General features: G+C 36.4%; 1 pseudogene; it reads left to right on the top strand.

Annotated features, from left to right (window-relative positions):
- Positions 1-5,080: 5,080 nt before the first annotated feature.
- Positions 5,081-5,704, top strand: LOC112298076 (large ribosomal subunit protein eL14 pseudogene; annotated as a pseudogene).
- Positions 5,705-21,773: the final 16,069 nt, after the last annotated feature.

The raw sequence follows: 21,773 nt of genomic DNA, 5'->3' as shown, positions 1-21,773 counted from the left end.
TTATGGAAAGCATGATATTTTTAGCACAGAGTCTTAGAGAAAAACCCAGGACCACCTGGTTTTTAATTAAATTGAATTTTGTGGAAGGATTATATTGTTAATATGACTTCCCAGTGTCTTCCTTCTTATTACTTAAAATTGGGCTCATTGGAAGGATTGAATTATATTAAGATCTTATGGAAATTAGACAATTATTAATGTCAATGTTTTTGTGTGTAGAGATTGAATTATTCTGGGTTTAAGTATTCTGTTTTTTTTTTTTGAGGGGGGAAGTTGGTTCTTGAACATTTACATTAGGATGTCAAATTTATTTAGAGGATATTGCTTTGATTTTATTGGAGCAGAATGATTGAGAAAATCTCAAGAGTTGAAAGAAGAAAGGGGGGCCATGTAACAGTTACTAAATAAGGAAATTAAAGGCATATGATAACTGCTATGGACTGAAAGGTCTTATATGGGTTCCTAGACCCAGTACCAAAGTGTGGTGGGCTTCCCACACAATACCAAGCAATTCTGACACCAGAAGGGGCCAGGAAATTCAACTCAATTCTGACACTATCTACCAGGATAGTGTCAGATCCTATAGGTTGAGGGTTCAGTCCTATAAGACTGTACTCACCATCTCCTCACTTCAGGTGCCAGTGGCAAGACCAGACTGTTAGTTATGCTTCTGACTAACCCACTACCAGTCTGATATTCCAACAACTCCCTCCAACTCAGGATGCCAATTGCAAGTCCAGGTTGTTGTTACCTGTACTTCTGACCAACCGGCTTTAAATTAAGAGGTTCCCAAAAGCTCTTTCTCAGGTTAGATTTATTTGCTAGCATGGCTCACAGAACTCAGAGAAACATTTTACAACTAGATCATCAGTTTATTATAAAAGAATATAACGGCAACAGCCAAATGGAAGAAAAGCATATGACAAAGTATGGGGAAAGGGTCCAGAGATTCCATGCCCTCTCCAGGCCTGCCTCTCTCCTCAAACCTCCAAGAGTTCACTAACCTGAAAGCTCTCCAAACTCTGTCCTTTGGGTTTTTCCAGAGGCCTTATTATATAGGCACCATTGATTAAATCATTAGCCAATGGTAATTGATTCAACCTCAGCCCCAACCCTTTCCCTGGAGGTCAGGGTGGGGGACTAAAAGTTCCAACCCTCTAATTACAAGAGTGGTTCTTCTTGTGACCAGCTCCCATCTTAAAGTGATTATCAGCATTTCAAAAGCCGCCTCATCAACATAATAAAAGACACCATTATCACTAGTCAATTAAGAAATACCAAGGGCTTTAAGAGCTCTGTGCCAGAAAAGGAAGACCAAATATACACATTCCTTAAAGTACAATATCTTCAAAACTTATTACAATTTACAAGGTAAAGTTGTAATAATCAGTAGGCTGGTGAGAAAGCATCAGGATGCCTGGATTGGCTTTTACTAAACGACGCAATTCTTTCCATTCCATTTTACTGATATTAGCATATTATTAGTTGTGTATGTGTTTGCACTTAGAGTATCAATACTATGGCACTAAAAGCAGTGCATTTTAATCTCCTGGATCCTTTTCAGAAATACAGATTTTGATTTAGTAGGTTTGGTCTGGGACCTGAGATTGTACATTCCTGTCAAGCCCCCATGTGAAATCACTGTACTGGTTCACAGTCTCCTTTTTGAGTAGCCAAGTTTGAGAAATCTTGTATTCACACTTCTAGTTCTTCATAAATAAAAGTAGGTAAAATGCATGAAATAGTAAAATTACAATACAGTGAGTTGGTTAAACACTTTCTGAGGATTACGTGAAATTTAGTATTTGGATTTTAAAAGATCATGGTAATTTGTAGACATAGATTGGGTTACGGAGCTGGTTCCTGGAGAAACAAGTGGGACAGATGTAATGCTGCTGGTCCTTGGCCCACACCTTGAATAATAACTTCTTTTTCTTTGGCTCTATTGAGATAGACTTCAATACATTGCACATAACCACTCTTGAATCTCATATGGGTATAGATTCCCAACATCTTAAGCCACTATCAACCATACATAACTTAACACTTTGGTTTTTTTTCCCTACTGATACACCTCCCCTGATGGGAATTAGCAACAAACAGGACTATGCATCTCTAAGAACACATTCTGTAGGCTTCCCTTCTGAGAAGGAAAGGAATATAAAGTTAGCACTGAGCTTTTCTGGAACTGTTGACTTGGGGTTGGTAACAGGACATATCTGAAAGTACTTGGTGAGTCAGTCAGATCAAGGACTTGTATTGAAAAACAGGGGGCAACAGAAGGATGCCAGGAGCCAGAACTAGGGTGGGTGCGGGTGCTGAACCACCCAACAGATGGCCAAGGCCCACAAAGGCTAGTGCACACACCAAAACTGTACTGGTTACACTGAAGGTAAAACTTGGACTTGAAACACTGACCTTCATTCGTTGTATGTGTGCATTTTCCTGATTACAATCATAAATATGTTCTATGTAGAAAATGTGGAAGTGACAGACAAGTAAAAGAGAAAAAAAGTGCCTATGATAAGTCACATCATAATAGTATAATATCACTTTTATCACTGTGTCTATAGTTACATCTTTTCCTAAAATTTACTCCCGGTCAGAGTAGACAGGTCAGAGTTAAGCTCTTAAATGTCATGAAATGTAGGACCCTTGAAGAACTGGAAGTTAATGATGGCATTAAGAGCTGGGTGAGTTGTCTAGATCTAAGGAGGTAAGCACAGTGTCCCAGGCCTTTTGTGTTTCATCTGTTGTTCCAGGCTGGCCAAGACTGCCATGTGAAGGGCTGGAGAGCATCATTTAGGGCTGTGTTTAGCTGCCAGCTCAGATTTCATTAAAAAGCTTGATCCCATTTCTGCCCAGCTGGGGGACTCAGATACAGCTATATATTTGATATAAAAAGTTGAACTATATTTAAGTATTATTGCATTAGAATAGTGGTTCATATTTTTCATTCTTGAAACTAACAAATATTACATGAACTCCAGACCAAAGTTGACCAAAGTGCCTGAGACAAACAGGTGTTCCTAACTGATACTTAGAACATTTGTTCTCCTAGAATATTAGCTGCAAAGGGAACATAAACCTTCTGGAAATTTCTGTCATGTTTGGATTTTTTTGGCTGTCCATGAAATTGAAGTATTGCTATTATTTATTATCTTTTATATTACAGGAAAATTAGTTTTTAAACTTTGAACCTTTTCATATGCTTTATAATTTACAACTAAAACTTTTGAAAGGCTCAAGCTAGGTTAAGGATTAAACTGTTAAAGCATGCTCCGTGGGATGCCTTACCTCTTACAAAGATATTTAACACTAAATTTATAAAATTCTCTTTTGTGGAGCACCAAAAGGGTCACTTTCAAGTAAGTAACCTTTTTAATCTCAATTTTGCCACCTGAAAATCACTTAAGTATTGCCTTGTTCATGGGCATACATTATAGCCGGTCTCAAGTAATATAATTCACACTCTTTTTTTCTAATACCAGAGTGTATGATCCTTTTTTTGAAAAAAATTTATACAATATATTTGATGACATATAGGTCCCAGTGCAAACTTCACCACTGATGAGAAATTACTAGATAGTTTCTTGGAATGTGAGTTCTCAGAGGGCAGCTGGGGAGATGGATGAATCCTTTCAGTGCCTTTGGTCTCCTAAGAAGTTGGTGTACAGTGTGGAGATTCACCATGTCTGTCTCAACTTCAGAGAAATGTTCATAATACTTATTTTATTTCTTAAGATACTACTTCTGTGCTTAGATGTGCCTGTGGGAGTTAACCACTATTTATTTAGATAATACACAGATTTCTTTCTTCCTTCCTCCCTCCCTTCCTCCTTCCCCCCCTCCCTCCCTTCCTTGCTTCCTTCCTTCCTTCCTTCCTTCCTTCCTTCCTTCCTTCCTTCTTTTCCTTTCTTCTTTGCATTAACACACCCATGTTCATTTATTTAGGTATTGCCTGTAACTGTTTTTGTACTAAAAAGGCTGAGTTTAGTAATTGAAATAAAGGACATGTGAATACAAAGCCTAATTTACTATATGACCCTTTACAGAAAAAGTTGCCCTTGTATAGAGGATGGTATAGAGCAGCTGATTATTGGACCATCCACTCTTTCACCCATTGAGCCAATATTTGGCAATTTATCATGTAAGCCAAAGGAAGGAAAAGAATACCTTGATTGTACTTCTGGTAATGCATGGGCAGGCAAAAGTAGGTTTACAGTTGTGATACAACTAAACAATAAATAATTAGTAAATAATAATACAAGAATAAAGTGTGGCCCTGGCCAGTATGGCTCAGTTGGTTGGAGTGTTGTCCTGTAACAGAAAGGCTATGGGTTCGATCCCTAGTCAGGGCACATACCTAGGTTGCGGGTTCGATCCCCAATCTGGGCATCTAGTCAATGCCCAGTCAATGCTCCTCTCTCACATCGATGTTTTTCTCTCTCTCTTCTTCTCTCTCTAAAAGCAATGAAAAAAAATGTCCTCAGGTAAGGATTAAACTAAATAAATAAACTGCATTTTGTATGCTCACAACTGTAAACCTAATTTTGCCCGCCCCAATGCAGACTAGATATCCTGACCACATTTGCAGTACAAACATTTAAATTTAAAGATAAAATCCAACTTTTAAATTACACTGCAGAGCTAGCTAGAAGTTTTTGTTTTGTCAGAATACAACATTAATGTGATTGAGGAATCCAGATAGATAAGATAGTGCTAAAGTTGACTTTTGCCTAAGGTGTTTGCATAACTAGTTATCTTGACCTTTGGTTTGGGTGTCACTGCAAGGTCACAGGACTTGAAACAAATTTCCTGCCCACATAAGGCAAGAGGTCTTTTGGGAGCCTGGGAGCCTGTTGCAAGAGTCTGGTAATCCAAAGGGCTAAGCTTTCAGTTTGAGTAATTTAGAAATAAACTTCCATAACAAACTTTTAGTGGTAGGTGGAGGACATTGAGACTTCATAGCACAAGCTGGCCTTGTGTAGACTGAAATTAATATATCTTTTGTGGGAAAACAAACAAAAGAAAAAACTTCACACAAAGAATTTATTTTAAAATAGGACCTAATTTCTGATCACTGAATGCTGCCAAAGTGGTGTTCAGGTACTTCTTGGAGGTTGGCTGAGTGAACTACATTCCCTTTGGGCCTCTGGCAGGAAGCTGGTCCTGATTGTAGATTCTACCGACCAGACCAGGGCTTTGGTTGATATATCTTTCAACCACGTAAGGAGACAGGCTTTGCCTTTCAAATGCATGCAGCTCACTGACTTAATCCTAAAGCTTGTCAGAAGGCAGATATCAGTACAAAATGGGCGGCCACAAGATGGGCCAAGGAGATTGAAGCCAGAGAAAGGGAAGACAAGATTAAAATTTTTGATCACTAGAGAGTCTTCATGAAGGCAAAGAAAATAGGGAACAGAATAATCGAGCTTGAAGTTCGGAAGCTTCAAAAGGTGGTGGTCCTAAAAGCTTCTCTGTGACCAGCACCTGCTGTTAAAGGTGAAGCTGCAGCAGCTGCTGCAAACGTTCCAGCAAGAAAAGGTCAACTGCTGCAGGCAAGAAGGCTCCAGCCTAGGGGAAGCCGCAGGCCAGAAGGCCGCACCCAGAAGCTCAGGAGAGTCCAAAAGCTCCAACCCATGAAGCACCTGCTCCAAAGGCATCTGTCCAGCAAGCAGGAGAACATAGGAGGCTATTATAAAAGTCATAAAGGTTTGTGTTGACACACTGGAAATAGGATTTTATGGAAGTAAACTGAAGTCCACTTTGAAGGAAATACCTTCAAGTCTGGCCTCAAAGAATTCCCAAAGATAAAATTAGAAGAGAGGAAAGTGAATGATCAAAAATTAAAACTCACATATACACACAAGGAAATAAATCACCATGAAAGACAGCCAGCAGAAACAAGGCATAGTATTATTAAACCTGAAAAGATTTCAGATAATGAATTTATACAGATATGAAATAAAAATAAAATATTATACAAATGTAAAGTATAAATCTATTTAAAATTAAACAATGTATAGGAAAATATGAATAAGAACTAAAAGTGATCAGAATTAAAAAATCAGACATTAACAATATAATATTCATAACTTTAAAACATTTTGAAAAATGGGTTAAGTAGCAAGCTATACAGAGGGAAAAGGGCTAGAGAACTGGGATATCTGAGGAAATTATCCATAATACAGTACAGAAAGAGGAAAGGATTAAAAAGTATGGAAGAAGACAGGCTGAGAGAAGTGGACTAAGGAAAAAACACCATCTATATCTAACTGAATTTCCAAATGGGAAAAAAAACCGTAGCAGAGGCACTGCTTAGAGAAATAATGACAAGGAATTCCTAGAATTGATGGAAAACACTTAATTTTCAGATGCAGAAATCTCAAAGGGTAAACGAAGATCAATCCAAACTAGAAGTCTCAAACCTAGAACCTGTAGAACACCTGAAGCATAGAAAATACACTAAACACCACTCAGTGAGTAAAGTTCACACACAGAGAAACAACAGTTAGACTGAGCTGACACTCCAATCAGTGATGGAAGGTGAAAGAAAGCGTAGAAGCAGATCGTTAGATGGCACCCAGAGAATAACTGCTACTTAGCATCGTGCACCAGCAAACTCTTCTAAAGATGAGGCAACATGAAGAAAATAAGCTCTTATTAAGGGGGAAGAGTTCCTTCCCAAGAGGAATTCTAAAATAGGTCTTCAGGAAGGAGGTAAATCCCATTTGGAAAGTCCAAGTTACAAAAAGAAAGAGAGAGGGAGGGAGTGGGTGGGGGCGAGAGAGAGGGAGGGAAAGAGAGGGAGAAAGAAAGGGAGCAAGAAAGGGAAAGAAAAAGGGAGAAGAAAAACAAGTGTGTGAAAACTCTAAGCAAACATTGACTATTGAATATTGTAAGTTGAATTTTAAGGGATAATTAACCAAAATTCTATCATCAAAATAGTGTTTTCCTGGAGGAGGTGACTAGAGGCAGAGGATTCCAAGGTTCTTAGGAAGTTTGAGAGAAATGTAAGATCAGTTATCTCCATGTTTTAAGTATGCTAATTTAAAATCAAGGCAACCACTAAAAGATAAATTGTATGTATAGCTCTCAAATTATTGTATGAAAAATGTAATGAGAGAAATATCAATTACATACCAAAATCAATATAAAAGTCAAACAGGTATAAAAGAACAGAAAAAATTAGGTTAAATAAAAGGCATCAACTAAAAGAGTATATATGTAATCATATTCAATATGAATGAAATAAAATTTTCACTTAAAGGACAGAATGGATTAACTCATTTGGAAGATAGATAATTAGAGAATGAAAAATTCATAAGGTTTTCAAAAGATAATAAATGGACATTATAAATTCCTCTTTTCTGCCAAACTTGAGACAACATGAAAATGGCAAATTTGTAGCATGTTATCAAAATGGAATAAAAAAGAAATAGAAAATATGAATGTTCTATATCCATTGAAAATTGTATCAGCAGTTAATCTCCTCAAAAAATACCATGACCACATTATTTTTTGGGAATGTTTTACTAAAGCTGTAAGCAGCTGAAAATTCCAATCTTATAAAATTTTTCTGACGAGAGGAAAAAGGATCTACTACCCAACTTATATTTTTGAGACAAAGATAGTATTAAAAAATGACAACTATAGAGCAATTTCACTGAAAACCTAGATTTAAAAACATAGCATTAGCCAAGTGAATCAAACAACATACAAACATTATATGTAACCAAATTGTTAAATAGGATGGCAAGGTTGGCACAGCCTTAGAAAACAACAGGATCATTATGTGGGTCCCAAAACTACTTATAGACTTCAATAATAAACAATGATAAAATTTCTGAGTAAAGCAAGTGAGAAAGAAAATTTCTTAATGAGATACAGTATTTCTGCCCCAAACCCCCACAACTTATCACCATATTAATGGTAAAATATTGAAAACTTTATCCTTTTTTTGTATGGACTGTGATAATGTGATTTTAAAAGGTGTATGGAAAGCAATAATGATAAGAGCCAAGTTATTTCTGCACCAGAAGAACAGTGTTGGAGGACATGCTCTACCAGATATTAATTCTTATTATAAAGTTTCAGTAATAAGATACATGTTGTTTTTATAGGCTTAAACAGATAGGCCAGGGGAACAGAAGAGAGTTCAGAAATACACCCACACTTTCTTTAAGACGGCACTGCCATTGCAGATCAGTAGGGAAGGCTCTCACTGCATGGGCTGTGCTGAGCCAATTCTGTCTCAACATGGGAAAAAAGAAATTCTTTATTGCCCTCACTTCTTATGTCATTCCATATACAAAAATTCCATTCCATGCATTAAAAAAGCTTAAATGTGAAAGGCAATTTCTAATCTTTTGAAAGATAATATAGAATAATATATACCCTTGGCTTAGGAAAGATTTCTTAATGAAAACATAGAATTAGCAAACCAGGAAGGAATTTGATTTCATAAAAATTATGAATATCTGTTTATGAATAGACATTATAAAGTGAAAATAGACCATAACTTGGAAGAATGTGCTAAATACATTAGTCTGTCTGGAAAAAGTCCAGCCATTGTTAATATAACGAAAATAGTTTATGTGACATCGATGTAACATGGCAGCCAAGGAGAGTGGACTGGAATGTGCATGTGTGAACAATGATGACTTCATTGTACTGGTCAGTGGGGGTGGTAGGTGCCATTGTATGAGCATGTGTACTGTGTGGCCAAGGCATTCAAAATGACTGAGCATGTAGAGCAATGAATCTGATGATGATTTGGAAAACTGTGTGAGGTCCCAACGTGCCTGCTTTGAAGGGGACTAAGGTATCATTGTCCTACATACAATGCTTCTTGTATCTTGTATCTTCTTCAATAAATGTGTCTATTTTTCAGATTACATGGCTGGATAACTTCTGGACAGACTATATATATGTATGTGTACATACATATATATATGAAATATACAAAGATATTGTACAAATTTATATGCAAACTCAAAATAATGCCAAAGAGAAGATGGGCAAGTGACTTGAGTGTGCACTTCACATTGAAAGATCATGACCGGCAAGTAAATAAAAGATGTTTCACTTTATCAGCAATCATGAAAATACAAATTGAAATGACATTGAGATTCTATTTATAGTTACCAGATTGATAGATTTTAAAAAACAAACTGCAATATCTTGTATTGGTAGGAATATGAAGCAGTGGGAATTCTCATACAATGTATTTGGGAATGAAAATAGTTAAAACCACTTTAGAAATCAATTTAAATTTAATAATAAAGTGAAACATGCAAATTCTCTCCAGTTGAGCAGTATGTATCCAAAAGAAATGCTATATATGTGCAACTGGAGACAGGTAAAAGAATATGAATAGAAATCTTGTTTATAATAGCAAGGAAAGTAGAAAATATTCTTGATATCCATTGCTAATAAAATTAATAAGTGAATTTTGACATATTCATGAAATGCAACATTATACAGCAGTTCAAATGAGTACACTACAGCTACATGCATTATCACAGTTAAATAAAAAGCATAATATTGAGTGAACAAACCAAGTCATAGATTATATCCAATATAATGTCATTTATAAAACAAAATATAACATGCAAAATCAGACAATATAATACTTAGGATAAATTACAAATATGGGAATGATATGGACTAAATCAAAGATAGTCATTATTGATGTGATCAGGGGAGTGGTTTCAAAAATACCAATACTATTAGTTTTTGTAGCTACTTGTTTTATGCTTATTTTTTATTCCTATGTTATTCACGTTACAAACATTCATCACTGTAAACTTAATTAAAAAAGGAAAAAATCTCTGCTTCGTTAATGTTAGAAGATTCAATAATTTCAGTTATTGGCTACCCTGCTATTGTGTGCTTCTGTAACATTAATTAGCTCTTACACAATTTGTAAATATGGGAATAATATGTTTAGAATGGATGGAATTACATGGGTTCATGTGCAATTAATATTTTGTGCCAGCAAACAGCAGCATTTAGACTCCAAGCACACTAATGCAGTGAACGTATTAGATGAGGAGGAAAGGAGTCCTGTGCATGATGTCTTTCGGCTCAGTTCTTTCCCTGGCTCGCCTGACGAGAGCTCTGTCTTGCACAGCTAACTGAGCAATCTTCCTGTGTGCGTTTTGTTTCTTTCACATCTTTCAGCATCCTGGACCTTTCTTTACACTTCCTCCAATGCAGTTACTTTTACCCATTATTATTTAAAAGCAAAGTTCCATACTATCACAGTATTCCTTTATTAGGCATTTAGTATGTCTTTTAAACAGTGCAAAAATTTTTTAAATTAGGATTTTAATTGTTATTGTTATGCTCTAGTTAAAAGTTTCATGAGTTTAATTATAGTGTCCAACATCCATCCATTCTCTCTTAAATTCTGTCATTTTGTTGTCTAGTTTTGTAGAATGGGTGTTATTTTTTTCTAGACATGCATACTTTGTTTCCACAGGAATCCCTTGTTAGTTTTGATTAAATTTAGTCTTATAGAGGCTAAATTAATAAGTTAACATTTAATTACAAAAAGTACACTTATTGATAAATTAATAAAAAACATTTACATATACATGTGTTTGTCTACCACACACACAACCTAATGATTTGACGCTAGATACTTAGGGAAACCTAAATGGGCAAATAACATAATACTTGATCATAAGTGCTATGAAGCCTGCTTACAAAAATAAAGGTTAGATTATTAGCAATCAAGGTTCTGCAGAATCTTGACCTAATCTACCTTTCCAGTCTCCTCTTCCTAATTTGTCTTCCAGTTGCTCTGCCTTCCAGCCATATTGCCTTATTATCTGTTCTTCACATACACACCACCAGGCTGAGGGGAGATAAGGGAAGTGCAGAGCTTTTACCTTGCCAATCCCTCCTTCATACTGCTGATAGTGTCCATTCCTACGCCATTAATCATATCATACAAAATCACTTCTCACACTTAAAACCTTTAATGGTTCCACAAAGCCAACAGAATTAAGTGTATATTCATTGCATAGTGCCAATAGATCCTTCAGTTTATAAATGGTCCCAGCTTTCATGTAACACATCTTCTTGCTGATCCTATGCTTCAGTTGATTTCAACAGTCATAATTCCCTAACACACCAGATACTTCCCTGGCTTCCCGTCTTGTTTCGGTCGCAGTGTTGTGACTGTGCTTTGACTTCCTATATGCTCTTTCTGTGTTTATTGTAATGTTTACCCAATCATCCAGGCCTAGATAACATTCCGTCTGGCCCACCTAGTAGACCAAGGTAAATACTTGTAGAATCGATGACCTTTGTTTACTCATTCTTTCTCTAATAATCTTGTGTGTGTATGTTTACAGTTTAGTTAGTATTTTACTTGTTTGGTTTTCTACCACAGCTGAAAGTTTCAGTTCTGGCTTCACTACTTATTCAATATTCTTGGGCAAATAATTTCTTTAATCTACACTTTCCTCCTGTGTAATACAGGGGCAACAGTTTGCTGTGAGGATATTGGGAGAGAGAAAATAAGTATTTGGTTAATTACCAAGTGCTATACACATGTTAGATGTAACTATTATAGTTAGTAAAACTTTCAATAAATATTGACTTAAAATCCTATTTAGATATTTCAAGTGAAGCATCAGCTCCCTGACTTCTGTGAAGAACTAAAAAGTGAAATGCCCTTGGTTTTCCACTATACTATTAATTTTAGCTTTTGTTCCATGTAGTTGGAATATCAACTCCATAAAACTACTTCTTTCATCGCCACATCATATTGTTACAGAACAGACCCGGGGTGGGGTGTGGGGTGAATGGTATACTATTACCAAAAGGACCCCCGCTTTTTCTCCGGGGGTTCCCCCCTACCTACTAGGTTCTCTTTGCCTGCTGTCAGAAGAAAAATGTCTCTCAATGCCAGAGATTGATGAAAAGGAAAGGAATTATTTATTTAAAAGTTATACAGACTTAGAGTAATGACTTAATATCTTCATTAAAATACTGAAGTCCTTTAGAATACCCACAAATGCACACAGTCCTTCCTTCTCCCCTTTGCCCAGTCCGGGGTACCATATCTCAGGAAAAGAAGTGGAAGCCTGAGGTTCAGGCAGCCCCTCAATTCTGGCACCATCTGCTGTGTCATGCTGCAATCTCCAGTTAATCCAGAGCCATGTGGCACCATCTCGTGGCCCACCAGCAAGAGTCCTTTCTCCCCTTTTCTTCCAGGCAAAGTCTCTCCTGCTGCCTACGCCACATGGCAAAAGGGAGCACCCCAAAGCTACATGGTCCTAACTCTCACCCAAGCCTCATGGTCCCAACCTACTCTGCCAAGGCCTGGTGGTCCTCCCTGTTATGGCTGCCAAGCCTGGGTTTAAATCCCCGCACCAATCTTCCTCTACAGCCCCATTTCTGACTCCTCCTACAATCAGTTACACCTGCCAGCATTCTTGTATTCTTCCAGCTGTACTGGGCTGCTATAGTAAGTCCAGGAAGGCATGGCCCCATGGTTTGGAGCCAATCATCTCCAAGCTCTCACCCAGGTGCTGTAACCAGGGGGAGATGCCTCCCAGTTACATCCTGGGTTGAAGTCACTCCCATCCCCCTGGCTCAAAGCATGGCCACAGCTATTTAACATATCTATGAAACCAGTTAAAGGTTATAGATATGTTAAATTATGCCAGAGGTTAGCTGCAAAGATGTTGCTGTATAGTTCTGAATGGCCCTGCTCCATGTGTCCCATCCCCCCCTCAGAGTGGTGGGGGTGAGGACATCATATATTTTTTTTCTCTAATATTTCCTAAACACCCTGAGTTCTGGACCCCATTACAAATCCCTATTTGGGCCCCCCCTTGGCTGCACCCTATTGCAATGTCATCTAGAGGGCATTGTCAAATGAGTGAATAAATGAACATTAGTATAAAACGGAGCAACTTGAGCAGAGGTTGGCAAATGGATAAGTATATTGAATAGGTTTATTGAGTGAATGGCTTTTTTAGTAGGAGAAAATCTAAGAAATCATTTCAGATTTAACTATTTAATTGGGCAAGCATTTTTTGTGTCAACCTCCCTATCATTAACATGACTATGAACACTCACTAGGCACCTGCTTGTTTTTATATACTTATAGGCAGTAAAGTATACTTTATCAAAAATTAAATTAGCCATTGTTGTTCAAACCACCACTAGTCAGAAAAATGTGCCTATTGACAAATACTTACCTGTAGAATAGATTCTCTTTTCCTATGGTCTTTATGTTGCTGAATTCCAGAGTCCAAATAACCAAAAATAAGAGTTAGGGCAGTGAAGTCAGACTCCCTGAGTTGAATTGCAAAACATTCTGCCTTCTAATTTTTTACCACTTGCCTCAGTCCTCAACTATGAAATGAGGCTAAAACAGACCCTAACTCATTGGACAGTTTAAGGACTAGTGATACAACAAACTATCAACTTTTGTCAAAGTGCTTCATCCGTAGGAAATGCTTAAACAATGTTAGGTAATGCTGTTTTTTTGTGGCTTCTGTCTTTATTATAGTCACTTTCATATGCCTTCTGAGGCCACAAAGAAACACTGACTTATAAATATCTATGTATGAAAATGGAGAGTTTTTAAAGACTATGCTTTGACACAAACCCCTGCTATGGCATCTCCCTGTTAGACTGTAGCCTGTAAAGACATTGTCTACAGAAGGCTGGGAGCTCTGCCACCGTCAGAGCTTCAGTAATGGCTGGAGACCATGGGACCAGACACGAGGACTGGGCAGAGAGCAGGAAAGGACGAAGGAAGTTGGTTTCCCACATGCCGATCTATCCATCAAGGACTTCCAGATAGACGAGATTGAATCTCGCACTAGAGGATGAGGGCAAGATCCAGAAAGCTGCAGGTTGCAATATTCAGTCTGGTGTTTTGCTATATTTTATTTAATGTTGCTCTGTGACTAGTTCAGAGGTTTAAGAACTATTTTCCCAATAAGATAATACACCCAAGTCCAGGGCAGCATATTTTTAATGTCTTTTACATTATGGGTCACAGTAATGACCTAGTAGATGACATGAAAGAAATTATGGTTGTTTTACCCCTTTAACATCTCTTGTCTGTTTTGGGTTTTACCTACTTTGATTAAATATAGTTGATTTTCATATTATTTTGAGAATATGTGGCTTTATATTATTATAAGGAGATCAAAATGATCTATGGCAAAAAAAAAAAAGTTTAAAATGGTGACATTTCTAAAGGTGACTTTAGTCTCCACTTCTGGCTAGAAGCAAAAGTAAATAGAGTTACCTGCAGTCAGAGTTGCTGTTACACTTCACCCTGTGAGACATGTATGTATCCTTTAGGAGCTTGAAAATTGCCCCATTCCAGCTTTGTACCAGTAGGCAAATTGGCTTACTCCTCTGAGTCTCACTTTCTTTAAATATAAATGGGAATAAGGGTACCTACTCCCTAGATGAGTGAGAATTAAGTGACACAATCTACTTATATTAAACATATTAACTATGTAGTAAATGGTGAGTACTGGTCCCAGTGATGACCGTTGCGGGTGAGGAGATTCACCATTATTTTTAAGTGAACATGTATCTCTATTTAGAATTATTTGAGTACCAGTATGAAGGTTCCTCAAAAAATTAAAAATAGAACCACGATGTGATCATCAATCCACTTCTGGGTGAATATCGGAGAGAATGAAAGCACTAGGTGGAAGAGGCATCTGTGCCCGTGTTCATTGCAGCATTATTTAGAATAGTCAAGACGTGGAGACAGCTTAAGTGTCCATGCATGGATGAGTGGATAAAGAAATTGTGGCGTACATGTGTGTGTGTGCATATATGTGACAATGTGTGTGTGTGAGCCATTAAAAAGAAAGAAATCCTGCCATTTGTGACACCATGGATGGACCTTTGGGACATTGCCAAGTGAAATAAGCCAGACAAAGAAAGACAAATACTGCATGATCTCACTTATACGTGGAATCTAACAAACTGCACTCATAGAAACAGAGTAGATTGGAGGTTGCCAGCAGCGGGAGGAGGTGGGTTAATAGAAGGTGCTTAAAGGGTGCAAACTTCCAGTTATAAGATGAGTCAGTCCTGGGGCTCTGTTATAAAGCGTGGTGACTATAGTGAACAGTATTATAACTGTGTACTTGAAAGATGTTAAGAGAGTAGATTTTAAAGTTCTCACCACACATAAAAGTTGGTAACTATGTGATGGATGTATTACCTAATCTTCTCTTAATTATTTTTCATTATACGCACATATCAAATCATCATGTTGTATACCTTAAACTTACACTATGCTGATTATATCTCAATAAAGCTGGAAAAAATACAGAATAAAACAAAAGGAAACTGATTGGCTAAGAATTACTGATTATATCTCCTTAATACTAGAGAGATTTTTTCTGTTAACTAGGAATATATTTTTAACTTGAGTTCTTTTAACTTCTCACGCTAGACTTCATAAACTGAATGAGGTATCTAGTGGTTTTTTTTTAACTGTTTGAATGTTATCAGAGGATTTTTAAAAATAGCAATTTATTCTAATTTTTAATATCCCCTGTATAATATTGAAACAAACCAGTTCTGCATAACTTTGCCTTAGATAAAAGCATCAGCATGTTTAGAACATTAACCTAATTCTATCTTTTGTTGAACTTCCCAATTTAGTAAAAGCGTTTCAATTGTAATTTTTAAATGTAGTATGACTTAGAATATTGGAAGCTTCCCAGAATGTAAAAAAAAAGGAGAATAATTTATATTTAATTGGTCTAAACCTACCTTTCTTAGGTCAATAAGAAGAGAAACCAGAAGCATTAATCAAGATAAAATTATCAGCTGATTAATCAGTGTTCTAATTACTGCATAGTTCTTTACCTTTTCAGTTTTAATTACCAAACCTCATTGTCTGTTCCATATGGCTAACATGTATTCACAGTGTACTTTTTCTCCTACTGAAATCATTAAGATAAAAATATACATTCTAGACATGAAAACATCAAATGCAAGAAATTGCTAGTGCCTCTTAAGAATTTCCATGAAAGGTATAAATAAGCTATGAAATTATACAAGAAAAGAATGATAAATTCATGGATATTTAAGTGGGCATGCATTGTAGCTATTATTATGAAACTAAGCTTTGTGAGACAGTGGGTCTTGTCAGTCCCACTTCACCAGGTGAATTTGTATAAATTGTGTCTGAATCCAATTGCAGTTAAATATAAATTAGGGAGATACATTGGAGATTTCAAAAATTGTTTTCACGAAGGCCTGAATATTTCTTTTCAGATGTGTTTATTAGACTACATTGACTTCACTGCGTGGTTTCTCTCCCTCAGCACTGTTAACATTTGGTCCCCGCAGTTCTGTTTTGGGAGGCTGTTCTCTGCACAGTAGCAGCATTCCTGGTGTCTACCCACTAGCTACTAGTAGCAGCGGCTCTCAGGAACCTTCCTACCCACTGCTTTTTGGCAAACACAAATGTCTCCAGACATTGAGAAATGTCCCCCAGGGGGGCAAAATCATCCCCGCATTGAGAACAACTGATTTCACTCTACTGCCACCATTAAAACACGTATTTTAAAACAGATATACTGTGTAATAAAGCGCCCTTGCCAGATGAGCAGAATTTTTCTACAAGTCATGGACTTTTTTGGGAACAATCTTTTGATGCAAAACTTTCCGGACACTTTTGATGGTATAATGGTGATGATCCTCCTCGTGATGACAGGAATAGCTAATGTTCGCTGAGCAAACCTGCCAGTCACTGGGTGAAGGCATCCACACGCACAGTGCTGCGCTTGGACTTGACCGTAGTGAGATCCAGGAGGCCTGGGTGTTGCCTGTTTTCTCTCTCACACAGTTTAGCGAGTTTAAACAATGCCCAGGGCCATAGAGTTAGGCCTTCTTTACCTGATTTGATAGGATATGGTGATTCAAAGCAACCATCCTCCAGGAACATTTTGCATTTCTAAGGAGGTGAGAATTTTTTACTTTCTCTTTTGAAAAGTAGTTTAGAATTTTGACTACATTTCCAATTGTGTCAATCTGTAATCTATTAAGGGAATTAATGTGAAATAATTGCACTTACAAGAGGATTATCTTAAAATTGCAAGGTGGACTTGTTTGGAATTTAAGTGAAAAGACAGTTTGGGGGCTGATTATAGTGAAATGAACATCATGGTTATTTCATTATAATTGAAAGATAGTTTCCTTTGAAATGAAAAATATTTTCTCAGTATGTTTTCCTCCCTTCTACCCTCACTTTCTCTCTATTTGTTCTTTCCTTCTTTCCTCTTTCTCTTTCCCTCCGATTCTTTTCTTTGTAAAATGCTATATTATCTTCACTATGTACTATGTATTCTTGTAATAGCAAAACCACTGAGGTTAGCCACCACTTGTAACTAAATGACTTGAACACTAATTAATTCTATTTGCATGGTGCTAATGGTACAGATGTGAATACTGACGTGGCAAAGACCTAATTGTATTTTTAGCTACCTCATTCAATTCTAAGTATTTTCTCCAGCTATATAGGCTTAACATTCTACTTCTTCTACCAAATATTATCAGTTTTTAATTTTAGATTTTGGCTTAGATGACATAAAATTTAATGTGTCAGGCCTAGACTCAGTTATTTGTAACTCCTTTTTCAGAGGAATGTTTGGACAGCTTTCAGACAAAATTGGACTGAAAATTCATGCCTGCTTCTGTGGGTATTCATTCCAGCATTAGAGCTGGTTCTAAGGCATGTGGCGAGTTTATGTACAGGATTCTTAAATGACTATTGTCAACCTCCATAACTGTAGTGATTCAACTGAGATATCCTCTTTACCTTTTAAGTGCATCATGATAAAAATGCTTATTGCTTTTCATATTGTGTGTGTGTGTGGGGGGGGATATATGCAAAGCCAGGAAGTAAATGAATGTATAATTTTTATATGAGGGTAAGGGAATTTTTTTTAGGGACTACTATATTTGATATAATGTTCTACATTTTTAAAGCATAATGACATTGGACGACAAATGGGCATAATTTTTAAATTCTAAGAAGACAAACTTTGAATGAAAAATATTTGCTGACTGCAATGGTAGACCATGCCAGTTCCCTTACTTCCTCCTTGTAGTAAATTAAAATACCATTTCTAAAATAGTAGGCCAATCATGTTCAGTATGGTTTGCAGGTGTTTGCTTTGCCACTCTGACCAGGACTTTGGATACAATGTTAGGCTGGGCAAGCAAACACAGCATAGAGAGCAATTGCATGTTACAGGTACATGCTATCTTGATATATCACAGTAGGGAAGCTCAGCAGAGGTTCCATAACACTTAACTAAATACTGTATCAAAGATACCAGGGGAAAAAAGATATATACCCAACAGGAGAATGGTCAAAGAGCAAGAGCTCACAACTCACAAAAGAAGAATACAAATTTAAGTTTAAGGAAAGCATGCTTAATCCCATTGGTAAGCAAAATATTGCAAAGTAAACCACAGTAAGTTTCTCATTGTTGGCAAGTTAACAGAAATATTTAAAACAATAATAACCTAACATTGGGATGTAAGTTAGTATAACTTTCCTGGGGGGAAGTTAGGCAATATGTACAGTAATGTCAATTTCCAAATGTAAATTTGCTTTGATTCAGATATTTAATTTTTCTTAAATATAAACATATGTACATAGATATGAACAACTATTTAGCTATGATATTTTTAGTTAAAGTATGCTATTTACATCAGCAAAACGGAATACCTTTTAAAGGTAGAGTGAGGAATGGATGAGGGTATATGAAATATGACTGACCGTGAGTTAATTATTAAAGCTGGGTCATGGGTACCCAGTGCTTCAGTTTTGCTTAAAAACAACAATAGCCCTAAATGTTTAACAATATGGCTTTGATTAAATTATTTACGGTATATCTATGAGATAAAATAATACACAGCCATTAAAATGATGTTTATGTTATATATTATGTAGAATGTTTAAGAATATTTAGGCATTCAAAAAGTTCATAAAATATTAATAAATGTAAAAAGGTTACAAAGCAGCATGCAGAGAATGATCCCATTCAACTATACAGAATGGAAATAAAGATCCCAAATTAGCAGTTATTATCTCTGAGTGAGAGGATTATGAGTGATTTTAATTTTCTTCTTTGTGCTTTTTGTGCATTTTTAAAATTTCTGTAATAAAAATGCACATGTTTGCTTATCAGGTTTACAATATTATTAAAAATGATTGAAAGAACAAATATACCTTAGAAAACTTTTCTCCATAAATTATGTAAACAAAAATCTTGGGTATTCTGAAGATGTTTTTGTAATATAAACAGAGTTCTATTTTATGATACCATCATGTGGCTGGGAAAAGTCAATGAAAAGTAATTTTGTTATTTTTATCTTGTTTAAGAAGGAAAGTAGTAAAGTATAGAATTTTTTTTAGCATGAAAGGGTCAAGGAGGAGTCCAGCATATATAGAATATCTACCTTAAGCTACATACTTTATTTTTGTAGTTCTCAAAACACACTTTTGAGGAGTGCTTATGTCTTCACAGGTGAGGAAATAGAGACAAAGTTCAACAACACGTAACGTCCTGAGCTGGGCATCGAGCTAAGGTCATTCTGGCTTCTGTTGGACCTTCTGGCACTATGTGGAAATGTGACTCTTATTAAAATGTACATTTCCTCAGGGTCAAAATATAATAGCATTTTAGTTTTATGAAAACTAAAAATCATTCTTTTGATATTTGTTATCCAGTTTCCAAAATATTCTCATCAAAAGGATTAAAATAAAGTTTGAAACTTAAAATTTCTTTTATTTAGAAAAAATTGAAATGGTAAGAAATATCTAAATCCACAGTAGTGCTGGATACATAATGGATGCCGTCCCTTTCCTCCTGGGTTTCCCTGATAGGCACATCTTTTCCTGAGGTTGGGCATGGACCAACCTAGCTCTCTATTCTTATCCAACTTCATGCCACGGAGTCTTTGATACCACCATCGAAGTCCCTCATCAACTATGCTTTTTTGTTTTTTTGTTTCAAGGGGTTCCTACGAAGGTGTATGTAGTAAATTTGACACAGCGGATGACCTTTCCCTGTTGGCACATTCACTTCCTCACTCTGCAAGCATTTGCTGAGCAACCATGATGTGCCAGGCTACCGCCTTGGTAAACAGTCTCAGCACACATCTTTTAATATTTTCAGATTAGATATACTTTAAAACATTTTATATGGATACAGATATAGTGTTAAGTTCAGTTATTGGTGCACTGGGCCCTGTACACTTACAATGGACTAGTGCTTATTTATCCACGAATTGAAAAAGAATGAGAAATGAAAACACAGGCACAGAGCAAGCTGTTTGGAACAACAAAAAGCCATAGCCTTTTCTCTCCATCCCTGGGGTGGGGGGAGCATACACACAGGCATACACACGTATATTTAATCTTATGAAATAATGTATTTTAGTCTGGACTGTTGGAGTACGTGAAATATGGAAGTCTTTTATGGAAGCATTATACCGATGTGCTTCAGAGACAAAGAACCACAGTTATTTTTGTAGGAAAGTATAATATTGTACTAGTAAGTGCTGTGAGTTCTGTTTGCGAAATATATTAAGGAAGATACTATCTTGATTATTATGACCCTTCACATCGATTTCTCTTTAATTATAGTCTTTATTCTGATATAAGGGTAATCTCTTGACCAATCTACTTATCCCTATTATAATAATACCATAAAAATAATATAAAAGCAGCATCTGCTCACTTTATAGATTTTTAAAAATCATGGGTAATTGTTTATAATATTATGGAGAAATTTACATCTCTTGTAATTGAAGATTTCCAATAAAAGTCTGTATTTCAAAAACTCAAGTAGCAAATCTATGGTATGGTTTGCATTTTCTGAAAATTATGTGTTCTGGCCACTCTTAAGTTACTTTCCCTTTCTCCGTCTAATTACATCCATTATTCCATTTCTCTAATTGCAGCAGTAATTGACTTGTTCTGCACCCATATATAGAATATGTAAGATTAATGGATAATTAGAGCGACAGCTGTGTATCCTTCACTGTACCTGCACTTTTGGCAGTTCTATGACCTTTGTGTTTTTGTTTCTTAGCTGAAATGTTACGTCTCAGAAATAACTTCTTAAAAAATTTGCATCAGAAGCAGCAGAGAACTGATTTGAACTAGTCTGAGTGTGTTTTGCCATGTGTTGTACCTTGATGAAATAGGAAGAAGCGTCTGCTGCTTCAGCGTTAACAAGCCTCCCATGCATGGCACTAGCCTTCCTTTGGTACGTCAGGGCAGACTCTCCTCGTGTGTCACAGTCTTCATCGGCAGATGCATTTCATACACTGGGGAAAAATCGGAGCTGATGATTAGTGTGGCGCTTTGATTTTTCTCTGAATTAAATTGAATTGAATTTTGGTCTTCCTCGACTTAATATCATAGTCCATTTTGCTCGCATGTATTAAATGTGTAGTGTTCTATTTATTGCAGTTGAGGATTTTGTTCTGTGATCATCTTTTTGACCACTTAAGGAAGAGCGCGAGTACTTAGAAGTACTACAAACACACTGGTCATTGAACATATATCAATGAGTAAAAGGTGAGTGGGTTGGTGGTAAATGAGAGAGAAGTACCTTTGTTTTAATATTTATTGAGGATTGTTTTTTAATGAAGTGGCCTGTCTAGAGTGGAAATACTGCTCTTTCCTCCCTCTTCATAATCTCTTTAGTGGTCAGGGTGCTGCCTGTGGCTGG

Source organism: Desmodus rotundus, chromosome 5 (genome assembly GCF_022682495.2).
Source record: "Desmodus rotundus isolate HL8 chromosome 5, HLdesRot8A.1, whole genome shotgun sequence".
Classification (NCBI taxonomy): Eukaryota; Metazoa; Chordata; class Mammalia; order Chiroptera; family Phyllostomidae; genus Desmodus; species Desmodus rotundus.
Note: the sequence above shows the minus strand (reverse complement) of the source record. Positions and strands in the feature narration are given on the sequence as shown.